Source organism: Oncorhynchus mykiss, chromosome 7, assembly GCF_013265735.2.
Source record: "Oncorhynchus mykiss isolate Arlee chromosome 7, USDA_OmykA_1.1, whole genome shotgun sequence".
NCBI lineage: Eukaryota > Metazoa > Chordata > Actinopteri > Salmoniformes > Salmonidae > Oncorhynchus > Oncorhynchus mykiss.
In genome coordinates this window covers 55,178,339-55,191,403 of record NC_048571.1, presented here as the reverse complement: position 1 = coordinate 55,191,403, position 13,065 = coordinate 55,178,339, and the positions used below count along the sequence as shown (strand labels likewise).

Below are 13,065 nucleotides of genomic sequence, written 5' to 3'. Positions count from 1 at the left end.
TCAAGAATCTCCCTGTACTTTGCTCCATTCATCTTACCCTCGATCCTGACTAGTCTCCCTGTCCCTGCCGTTGAAAAACATCCCCACAGCATGATGCTGCCACCACCATGCTTCGCCGTAGGAATGGTGCCCGGAATCCTCCAGACGTGACACATTGGCATTCGGGCCAAAATGTTCAAACTTGGTTTCATCAGACCAGAGAATCTTGTTTGTCATGGTCTGAGAGTCTTTAGGTGCCTCTTGGCAAACTCCAAGTTGGCTCTCATGTGTCTTTTACTGAGGAGTGGCTTCCTTCTGGTCACTTTACCATAAAGGCCTGATTGGTGGAGTGCTGGAGAAATTGTTGTCCTTCTGGAAGGTTCTTCCATCTCCACAGAGCTCTGTCTGGAGCTCTGTCAGAGTGACCATTGGGTTCTTGGTCACTTCCCTGACCAAGGCCCTTCTTCCCCGATTGCTCAGTTGGGCCGGGTGGCCAGCTCTAGGACGAGTCTTCTTCCAAACTTCTTCCATTTAAGAATGATGGAGGGCACTGTGCTCTTAGGGACCTTCAATGCTGCAGCCATTTTTTGGTACCCTTTCTCAGATCTGTACCTCAAAACAATTCTGTCCCAGAGCTGACTTGGTTTTTGACACGACTTGGCTTTTGCTCTGACATGCACTGTCAACTGTGGAAACTTATAAGAACAGGGGTGTGCCTTTCCAAATCATGTCCAATCTATTGAATTTACCACAGGTGGACTCCAATCAAGTTGTGGAGACATCTTAAGGATGATCAATGGAAACAGGATGCACCTGAGCTCAATTTCAAGTCTCATTGCAAAGAGTCTGAATACTTATTTAAATAAGGTATTTCTGTTTTTAAGGTTTTATAAATTAGCAAACATTTCTGAAACCCTGTTTTCACTTTGTCTTTATGGGTTATTGTGTGTAGATTGATGAGCAAAAAAATGATTTAATCAATTTTAGAATATGGCTGTAACGTAACAAAATGTGGAAAAAGGGAAGGGGTCTGAATACTTTCAGAATGCACTGTAAATACTGGACTAATTGCATTGATCTTGAAGAAGAAGAAGTACTGCCCAAATGTGGCGCAACAAAGCTAATTATCAAAACATGATGTCTTCAACCTTTATTTTGATCATGTTTATATTTTATCAGTTTTCTTCCTGCAAGACACAAAATACAGAACATTTATAGGCTCATTAGCAATAGATCCCTAGATTTCCCCATTGAGACCCAGACCCTCGCTCTAACCTCTGACAGTCCAGGTTAGAGGTCTGAATCTATTGCCCCAAAGGGGCTCTGTGAGTGAGTTTTCCTGGATTTCCCACGCTCTCTCCGTTCACTGCTTTCAATGGAGGAACAATAGAAGTGTGTCTTATTACACATCACATTATGCAGCCCCGCAGCCGTACATTTTTAAACCACTAAGATGACAGCAGAGGTTTTCTGGAGTCACCTGGAGTCACTGATGAACAAACTACATTCAATTGCAATACATTCTGATATACTAAAAATACATTTATGTAAAACAGATGTTTCAGTAAAAACAACACAGCCATGCTTCTGGGAACTCATATGATCAATTATGTCTTTCAAACTACATCACACTTTAGTGATATTATATGTCAAATAAACAGCCTGAACGTTTCATTCATATTTTCGGACTATATCAAACCAATTCATGTGAAGTTACAATGTGTGATTAAAAAAATATTTATCGTACTCTGAAAATGTTGAACAAAGCACAAAGAGGTGAACGATATATATTTAGTGTGTTATTCTTTCAAGATAATTCTGTAGAATCTAAACTCATAGTAGGCTTTGTTTGATTCAGCTCCATATGGTCTAGCTCGTAGCTCTATGTGGAATTTGATAAATCAGTAATATAACTGTGATGGAAGGTTGTCAAGAGAAGAATAGAGTAACAAACAACAAGATATCATTTCATGATTTGTGTATTTATTGAGTAGCTCAATGAGTCTCGTCGTTGAAAACCTTAATTTAAGGTAAATATTTCAATAGAAATAAAGTGACTAAACATCACAACAATAAATCTCCAGACATAAGATACTTTTACAGAGTATAGGATACACAGTTAATGTCTTTTGAAAATAAACAACAGGTCTTACAATGAGAGGGAACAGTTTTCTCAGTGATGCTCTAGCTTAGGTTGATCAATATCAAACAGATAACTGCTTCACAGAAGATGCTCAATATAACGTCAACATGACCATATCACTACACAAATGTAGCGGTAACAAAAAAACAAACAGTTGTTTTCTCTTAAACGTTTTGACCTTTAAACAGATGAGTCATAGACAATCACAAAAAAATGTATGATAAACTACACATTTTGGGTCAAAAGTCCTTACGAAAGATCATTCAGGTTATTGTTGATTTTGAATGAACACACGATCAACATAACTAACACGTTTCACAAAACATAAAGGTTATGATTTCAGAAATGCGATTAAACTGAAAAGTCTCAATCACAGAAAGTCTTGTAAAAACTCCTACATAAACAGAAGGTAAAGAAGATCTATTCTCATCCATGACATTAACTTTAGACCAACATGGTCCATCAAGTTTGTCTGAGTGCAGCTTCTTCAGGACTCTACCAGGGCCTCCAGAGGGCGCTGTTGACGGGATTATTCTCTTTACCGATGCTGTGCTGGACTGGTGAGCTCAGCTGAGGCAGGTCACTCTCTCTCCTGTTCTTATCAAAGGATGGCTGGAGGCTCTGGAAGTGGCTCAGCTGTCTTCTCTGAGATGGTGTCTTCACCTCATCCTTGGACAGGAAGTGCACAATCTCTTGGACACACCTGGAGTAACCCTGATTGACAGGTGCTTAGCATGAGGATGAGCTCACTGGCTGGTACTGTTTCTGTCGTCTCAGGAAGCAAACTGTCATCTCTGATTCTTGATGTCGATGTCTGAATAACTTCTCCACCACTGACTTTCTTAGCTGCAAGAAGAGAAGAGGAGAGTCATTAATAACCTTATTCTGATATGGCATTATTGAAACAAATAAACCATCCATCAAAGTAAATAAATGTCCTTGAATTTGAATCTTCAATTTACCTTGTTGGTCAGACTCAGGTGCTCCTTAGAGTGGATCATTTCTGAAGTGATTGTAGGTGCCATGGCTGGATCTCTGTGCTGTAGAGGTCTCTGTGTAGAAAGTGATCTGATTTCTACTGGCTTCACCTCTCCTATATATAGTCCCAAATCTGCATATGAAAGTGTGTGTCTTGGGCTTGTTGGAGTTTCTCACAGTCTGTAGCCAATGGGTGAGCTTGGGAGGACAATAAGGAATGTGGAGCTGCCATATGCGCAGTGTTCTTATTGCTGGGGGACAATAGTCACGTCTCAGTGGAACAGGTGGTGGGTGATGGAGAGTGACTCACAGAGTGCTGTGTGACTCTGGGAAAGTGGTGACCCCCAGATCTGCTGCCTGATGTTGGGATCAATGACACTGACAGAGCACACACTCATCATCACAATTTACATGTGAGATCGACGCAGATCCTCTACATTAAAACTCTTGGTGTTACCCAAATCCTTTAGATTGTTGCATTTTGAAGAACAGTCTGCTATTTCCTTGATACCGTGCAGTTTGGTCACATTTAAGCACTTTTAAGCTCTGTTTTAAGCTCTGTTAATCTGATACGATGAATGACTTGAATTGTTTTACTTTATTTATAAACAGTATATCCATTTGGTAATTCCTTGTGATTTCAGTACAATTAGACAATAATCGGGCAAAGTAGGATGTCATGTGTTTTGCATGGAATGCTCTCTCTGTTTTGGGAGTCCAGATGCAGCAGAGTGTGTCCTCTCTCTTGAGAGAGCTAGTTGTTTTTCCCACACTGAGTCCTGTGATCAATGCACTACAAAATCCGCTCAGTGAACCATTTGTGACGGCAATTAGGTCTGTGTTGTACTATAGACAGAACTTGACTTCACAGACAATCACACTTTTAGAAAGGGATTGTTAGCCAATCAAAAGAGCACATGATTGTGTTTACTTTTGAACAAAACCTTACATTTTTACTTTTTGTTTAATGACAAAATATTTTAAATTCCCTTGGGATTTTGAGTGCTTTACTTCTGTCTACACAAATATGTGGGCTACACACATTTACTAATAAAGATTGTTTAATCATAGAGATAGAAAAACTGAAAATGGCTTTCATAACTTTGGTAAACCTGAGATCCCTTTATTTAATCTTTCTTTTATTACCCTCATAAAGTGTGCCTTTTCCCCGTTGAGACTCACAGGTGCTGGTGGGACTGACAAAACTAAACTATGACTCTGCTTCCGAGAGCTTTCCCACACTCTGCCCATTGAGAGAGCTTCTATTAAACAACAGAAGTGTGCCTTGTTAAATGTTAATGAATCTCTAAACAAGCAGCTCATTAAAAGCCCCCTTTTTTATTTTTAAAATTTTCGCCTAAATGACATACCTAAATCAAACTGCCTGTAGCTCAGGCCCTGAAGCAAAGATATGTATATTCTTGGTACCATTTGAAAGGAAACACTTTGAAGTTTGTGGAAATGTGAATTCTGTAGGAGAATGTAGGAGAATATAACACAATAGATCTGGTAGAAGAAAATACAAAGAAAAAACCAAGCAGTCTTTTTCTACCACCTTTGAAATGCAAGAGAAAGGCCATAGTTGTTGCCGTCACTCTGGTTGTAATTCTGATAGTGTCCACAAGATGGAAGCAGTGTATGTGCAAAGTTTCAGATGGATAACGTGAAAAATGAGTGAACAACAAGACTTTAAGTGTGAAGTTCCCAGGTACATTTGGGCAAATCGTGAAGAAGACATTCACATTTTTATTCCATTTTTCTGCAAGAATATCGTCAAATCTGTATACTTGGACTTTGATTTAGCTTTCCAAGTATTAGTAGCCATATTATAAGTTTAACATTTGCAAAACAACCATTATTGATAACTTCATAACTCTGAATATCCTGTCGTACAAAGGCATACTGTCGTACAAGGTTAGTAGCTACATTGTACGACATATACATGGTTTCCGGATACTCCCATAAAGCCCAGCTCATTGGCTATCTAACTAGCTTAGTTTGACCCCAATTGGTGCTTATTTGACAAAGATACAGTCGTTCAAGTGATGGCCGCCCGGCGTGCCATTAAGGCGTCGCTCTCTGACCAAATATGGTGTCCTATAGGATATACTACACCCCTAATGAAATAGTGAAATCTTGTTACCTTCTAGGATCTCTGAGGAATACATACGAATGTGATTTGACTCGCTGAATTACGCCGGGAAGAAATGGCAGCAGTTTTACGGGCGCCTAACCAATTGTGCCAACATCCTCGTTATTTGCTAGAGGAAGCGACGCAGGTACAGAAGACAAAGAGCCGGATGCCTTGCCAGGACCCGGAGAAGGCGAGTGGGAAAGCTGCCGTTACCGTCAATACTACTCGCCAATGTGCAATCATTGGACAATAAATTAGACGAGGTACGATCACGAATATCCTACCAACGGGACATCAAAAACTGTAATATCCCATGTTTCACGGAATCGTGCCTGAGTGACGACATGGATATTCAGCTAGCGGGATACACTCTGCACCGGCAAGATAGAACAGCACACTCTGGTAAGACGGGGGGTGGGGCGGTCTGTGCATATTTGTAAACAACAGTGCGAAATCTAAGGAAGTCTCTAGATTTTGCTCGCCTGAAGTAGAGTATATTGTGATAAATTGCAGACCACACTACTTGCCTAGAGAGTTTTCAGCTATACTTTTCGTGGCTGTTTATTTACCACCACAGACAGATGTTGGCACTAAGACCGCACTCAGTCAGCTGTATAAGGAAATATGCAAACAGGAAACCACTCACGCAGAGGCGGCGCTCCTAGTGGCCGGAGACTTTAATGCAGGGAAACTTCTATCAACATGGGCAAATTTATATCAACATGTTAAATGTGCAACCAGAGGGAAAAACATTCTAGATCACCTGCACTCCACACACAGAGACGCGTACAAAGCTCTCCTTCGCCCTCCATTTGGTAAATACGACCACAACTCTATCCTCCTGATTCCTGCTTAAAAGCTAAAATTAAAGCAGGAAGCACCAGTGACTCAGTCTATAAAAAAAGTGGCCAGATGAAGCAGATGCTAAACTACAGGACTGTTTTGCTATCACAAATTGGAACATGTTCCGGGACTCTTCCGATGGCATTGAGGGCTAAACCACATCAGTCCCTGGCTTTATCAATAAGTGCATCGATGATGTTGTCCCCACAGTGACTGTACGTACATACCCCAACCAGAAGCCATGGATTACAGGCAACATCAGCTGTTCCAGACGACTGTGTGATCACGCTCTCCGTAGACAACGTGAGTAAGACCTTAAAACAGGTCAACATACACAAGGCTGCGGGGCCAGACGGATTACCAGGACGTGTGCTCCGGGCATGTGCTGACCAACTGGCAGGTGTCTTCACTGACATTTTCAACATGTCCCGGATTGAGTCTCTAATACCAACATGTTTCAAGCAGACCACCATAGTCCCTGTGCCCAAGAACACAAAGGCAACCTGCCTAAATCACTATAGAACCGTAGCACTCACGTCCGTAGCCATGAAGTGCTTTGAAAGGTTGGTCATGGCTCACGTCAACACCATTATCCCAGAAACCCTAGGACCCACTCCAATTTGCATACCGCCCAAACAGATCCACAGATGATGCAATCTCTATTGCACTCCACACTGCCCTTTCCCACCTGGACAAAAGGAACACTTATGTGAGAATGCTATTCATTGACTACAGCTCAGGGTTCAACACCATAGTACCCTCAAAGCTCATCACTAAGCTAAGGATCCTGTGACTAAACACATCCCTCTGCAGATGGATCCTGGACTCCCTGACAGGCCTCCCCCAGGTGGTGAGGGTAGGTAGCAACACATCTGCCACGCTGATCCTCAACACTGGAACTCCCCAGGGGTGCGTGAACAGTCCCCTCCTGTACTCCCTGTTCACCCGCGACTGCATGGCCAGGCACGACTCCAACACCATCATTAAGTTTGCTGATGACACAACAGTGGTCGGCCTGATCACCGACAAACACGAGACAGCCTATAGGGAGGAGGTCAGAGACCTGGCCGGGTGGTGTCAGAATAACAACCTATCCCTCAACGTTACCAAGACTAAGGAGATGATTGTGGACTACAGGAAAAGGAGGACCGAGCACCCCCATTCTCATCAACCAGGCTGTAGTGGAGCAGGTTGAGAGCTTCAAGTTCCTTGGTGTCCACATCAACAACAAACTAGAATTGCCCAAACACACCAAGACAGTCATGAAGAGGGCACGACAAAGCCTATTCCCCCTCAGGAAACTAAAAAGATTTGGCATGTGTCCTGAGATCCTCAAAAGGTTCTACAGCTGCAACATCGAGAGCATCACTGGTTGAATCACTGCCTGGTACAGCAATTGCTTGGCCTCTGACGGCAAGGTACTACAGAGGGTAGTGCGTACGGCCCAGTACATCACTGGGGCAAAGCTGCCTGCCATCCAGGACCTCTACACCTGGTGGTGTCAGAGGAAGGCCCTAATAATTGTCAAAGACCCCAGCCACCCCAGTCATAGACTGTTCTCTCTACTACGGCATGGCAAGCGGTACCAGAGTGCCAAGTCTAGGACAAAAAGCTTCTCAACAGTTTTTACCTCCAAGCTATAAGACTCCTAAACAGGTAATCAAATGGCTACCCGGACTATTTGCATTGCCCCCCCCCCCCCCCAACACCTCTTTTAACGCTGCTGCTACTGTCTGTTTATCATATATGCATAGTCACTTTAACTATACATTCATGTACATACTACCTCAATTGGGCCGACCAACCAGTGCTACCGCACATTGGCTAACCGGGCTATCTGCTTTGTGTCCCACCACCCACCACCCACCACCTGCCAACCCCTCTTTTACGATACTGCTACTCCCTGTTTATCATATATGCATAGTCACTTTAACCATATCTTCATGTACATACTACCTCAATCAGACTGACTGACCGGTGTCTGTATGTAACCTCGCTACTGTATATAGCCTGTCTTTTTACTGTTGTTTTATTTCTTTACTTACCTATTGTTCACCTAACACCTTTTTTTGCACTATTAGAGCCTGTAAGTAAGCATTTCACTCGTACTGGCTGTCAGACTCTCTCCCCTTCCTTTGCGGGTGGCGCTCAGAGGTCGTCGTCACCGGCCTACTAGCTGCCACTGATCCTTTTCCCCCTTTCTGTTGACTGGTTTCACCTGTGTTGTGTTTAGGCTGATTAGTCGGGCTATAATTACCAGGAGGCCCGCCTGCTCTTTGTGCGGGATTGTTTTGTGTGACTTGTGTGCACGAATGAGGTTTGCGTGTTTCCCATTTTATGGGGTTTTGCTGGACTGTTTAAGTCCCCGTGTTTGGGGCATTTGGTTTGTGTGCGCCCTGTGTTTCGTGGGGTGGCTTATGTTCGCCTATAGTGCATTAAATAGCACTCCCCTGAACTCTCTGCTTCCTGCGCCTGACTTCGCACCCACTACACCCAGAACATTACACTGCCGGCAGAGAAGTCAGGCGCAGAAGAGCAAATTTAAGTTTAATAATAAAAGTCACCGTAAACAGAACAATCAATACAATGGGTACAAAACCCGTCACACACCAGACATAATGTGCACAAGCACTTACAATAAACAATTCCGGACTAGGACATGGGGGGAACAGAGGGTTAAATACACAACATGTAATGATGGAATTGAAACCAGGTGTGTGGGAAGACAAGACAAAACAAATGGAAAATGAAAAATGGATCAATGATGGCTAGAAGACCGGCGACGCCGACCGCCGAATGCTGCCCGAACAAGGAGAGGAACCAACTTCAGCGGAAATCGTGACATTCACTGTAAGGTCTACACCTGTTGTATTCAGCGCACTTGACAAATAAACTCTGATTTGATTTAATTGGATTTGAAACATTGTTTAGGGTGAGATTTTCACAGATTCCTTTCTTTGCAAATTGAACGAGTGAGTCGAAATACAAAAATTATTGTGCATGCTATATGGATCTTTTTAGGATATAAAGGAGTTTATCTAACAAAACGCCACTTCATGTTATCTCTGAGACCCTTTGAATGATGAATCAGAGAAAGATTTCAGAATGTAAGGACACATTTCACCTTCAGAGGTGAATTTATCAAACCTATCGTGAAGAAAAAAGTGTTTTGTTGTTAGGAGCTCTCCTCAAACAATAGAATGGCATTGTTTCGCAGTAATAGCTACTGTAAATTGGACAGTGCAGTTATATTAACAAGAATTTAAGCCGACAAGAATTTAATTTCAGCCGACATAAGACACTTATATGTACCGACATTTGTTGTTTCTCTAAAATCTGCGATCTAGACACAATGCACTGCATAATTCACAACTGTCTCGTTGACGGAATGCCGATCTTTAAGAAGTTTTAAGTCCCTGGTGGCAAAGCTCATTAGTGAAATATTGTTCTTAAGAAATAGATAAAGACTCACTGTTACAGAGTATCAATTAAAGTTGGATGTGTGTTTGTGTACACAAACAAATTCCATATTTTTAACCATGCCCCACATATAAACCATTTAGAAAATGTGTTTAAATGCATTATGCCACTGGTTATGTAGATAGGCCTTAATGACCGCAAGGCACTACAGAGGGTAATACGTACGGCCCAGTACATCACTGGAGCCAAGCTTCCTGCCATCCAGGACCTCTATACCAGGCGTTGTCAGAGGAAGGTCCTCAAAATTGTCAAAGACTCCAGCCACCCTTGTCATAGACTGTTCTCTCTGCTACTGCACTGCAAGCGGTACCGGTAGGGCAAGTCTAGGTTCAAGAGGCTTCTAAACAGCTTCTACCCCTAAGCCATAAGACTCCTAAACATCTAATCAAATGGCTAACCAGACTATTTGCATTGCCCCCCCTTTTACGCTGCTGCTACTCTCTGTTATTATCTTTGCATAGTCACTTTTTAAGAACTCTACATACATATACATATTACCTCAATTACCTCCAATAACCGGTGCCTCGCACATTGACTTTGTACCGGTACCACCTTTATATAGCCTCGATATTGTTATTTTACTGCTGCTCTTTAATTATTTGTTACTTTGGTTTCTTTTTTTGGGTGTATTTTTCTTAAAACTGCATTGTTGGTTAAGGGCTTGTAAGTAAGCATTTCACTGTAAGGTTGTATTTGTATTTAGCGTATATGACAAATACAATTTGATTTGATTTGTAAGTGGGTTCTTGTAGAAGGGCACATTTCTGCCGCAAAAATACATAATGGATGCCTTCAAATGTTTCAAATATGATGTTTTTATTTTTATTTTCAAAACATTTGCAAAGTCCTACCTCCATGAACCAAGTGCTCAACATTTATTTGTTAATAAGAAATGGATCCATTGATTACCCCAATAGAGAGCCAGACCCCCCTCTAACCTCTGACAGTCCAGGGTAGAGGGCTGAGTCTGTTGTCCCTAATGGGCTCTGTGAGTGAGTTTTCCTCAGTTTCCCACACTCTCTCCATTCACTACTTTCAATGGAGGAACAATAGAAGTGTGTCTTATTGCACATCTCATTAGCTATTGAGTTTTGAGGGCACAGCTGCCCTAAACTTTTAGAGCACTAAGATGACAGTAGCAGTTTTGGTCCAACACCTGAAATTACTGCTGACCAAACTAAACTCACTGAAATGGAATTGTTGTACATTCTGATACACTGAAAATACATTTATGTAATATATGCGTATCAGTAAAAAGAAATCACATTCATGCCTCCTGGGGAATATTTATGATTAATTATCTCTTTATAGTCACTTTCACATGCCAACTGAAACAAGTAATGCAATGTCTTGTCATGTCTTTCCTGGTTAAATAAAGGGAAAAAATGTAATTATGTGTGGATAGAAATGTCTAACTTTTATCTTACGTGGTAGACTTAGAATGAAGCACCCAGAGAGGCACAAATTAATATGGATTCAGTGTTGCATTCTAATGAATTCAATATCCTTGTTTACAGTAATGGGTAATAGTAGGCTTTATTGTTTCCACATGTGGAATATCATGAATCAGTAATGTAACTGCGATGGAAGGTTGCCATCAAACCAAACAAGATTTAATCGAATGATTTGTGTATTTATTCAGATTGACTCAATGATTCATATCATTAAAGACCTTAATATAAGGTAAATATTTCAATAGAAATAAAGTGATTAAAACATCAAGAACTTGGACAACTCTCCAAGACATAGGATATACAGTTACAGACTGTATAAAATACAACATATTGTTCAAAATAAACAACAGGTTTTACAATGAGCGTGAAGTTTTCACCATTTGCAATGTGCACATTATTCAAATCATGTGAGCCACTTTTTCACACAAAAAGTGTCCACACAAAGTCTGATCTTAAAACAGATCAAATATCGCTAATCACAGATTGATGATAACAGGTACTGTATAACACCCAGTCTGGGTAAAAATGTGTCATGAGGAACAGAGATGCTGTAGCTCAAGTTGATCAATATCAAATAAATAACTGATACAGATAGCTGTTTGATGGGTGGGCGCTGATTTATTTATTTTTCCCGCGCTACAGACGACTTTATCGGTCCGGTAATACAGGACTAGAATACATGTTTTTTTAACAGAAGATGTGCAATATAACGTCAATATGATCATTTCACTACACAAATGTATTGGTAACAAAGCAAATGTGTTCTTTTTTTCTCTCATACGTTCCCCTTAAAAAATATAAGGCATAAACATTCACAAGCAGATTGGTGATATAACACCCATTTTGGGATAATTGTCCTCATGGAGGGCCATTCAAGTTATTGTTGATCATTTTAATCAACACGCTTAAAAAATACTACAAAAATGTAGTGCTCATCAATTGGATCATTTCTTTCGAAAAAACATTTCAACTTGTTCAGTACAACTGAATTTAAAAGTCTCAATCACAGCTATACTTAAAAAAATCTACATGAGCAGGAGATGAAGAAGAAGATATCTTCCTATTCGCATTACTCTCCATGACAATAATCTAAGACCAACATGGTCCATTGTGTTTGTCTGGGCTAAAAGATCATCTGAGGCAGGTCACTCTCCCTTCTGTTCTTAGTATCTGGAAGTGACTCAGCAGTCTTCTCTGAGACACAGAGAAGGAGTAACCCTAATTGGCTCATGCTGAGCAGGATGAGGAGCTCACTGGCTGGTAGTGTTGCTGTTGTTTCTGTCATCTCAGGAAGCAAACTTTCATTTTCAGGATGCCTGCTTTCTCCAGCTTGGAGTCAGACTGCTCGTTGAGGATCTCTGGACCCAGGAGAGACTTGAGCTGCTCAATGGTGTTGTTGATACGATCTCTGCGTAACTTTTCCACCACTGATTTTCTTAGCTGCAAGAAGAGAAGAGTCATTAATAACCTTATTTGGGAATATGGCATTATTGATACAAACAATCATTATAATGTAATTAATTTCCATGAATTTGAATCTTCAATTTACTTTATTGGTCAGATTCAGGTGGTCCTTAGAGTAGATTATAGCTGAAGTGATTGTAGGCTCCATGGCTGGATCTCTGTGTTGTAGAGGTCTCTGTGTAGAAAGTGAATCTGATCTCCACTGGCTTCATCTCTCCTATATATTGTCCCAAATCTGCATATGAATGTCTGAGTCTTGAGCTTGTTGGAGTTTCTCTCAGTCTGTAGCCAATGGGTGAGCTTCAGAGGACAATAAGGAATGTTTCCCAGATGCCTCAGGCAGCACACTTCCCTCCTCTGAGCTTCACAGCACAGCTGGCTCCCTGCACAAAGCTGAGTGTGCCCCAGTCACACGCCCTCTTCTCTCTGGAGCTGGGAGCCACAGAGACACACGGCTTCCCACACTTCTGCATGCAGTCTGCTGAGCCCTGACACACAATATAAGTGTGTCTGCTATCACAAAGACCCACTGCCTGTTCCCATGCAGGGACACAGAATGGCTTACAGGGCAAACCATCTGGTTCAGCTAT

At 41.5% G+C, this 13,065-nt stretch overlaps 1 long non-coding RNA gene across 1 annotated transcript; it reads right to left on the bottom strand.

Moving 5' to 3' along the window:
• Positions 1 to 11,609: 11,609 nt before the first annotated feature.
• LOC118965383 lies at positions 11,610 to 12,697 on the bottom strand. The gene is made up of 2 exons (XR_005052710.1): positions 12,561 to 12,697; positions 11,610 to 12,451 (listed from the first exon to the last, which is right to left on the bottom strand). It is a non-coding gene; the product is annotated as an uncharacterized LOC118965383 (long non-coding RNA).
• Between the last annotated feature and the right edge of the window lie 368 nt (positions 12,698 to 13,065).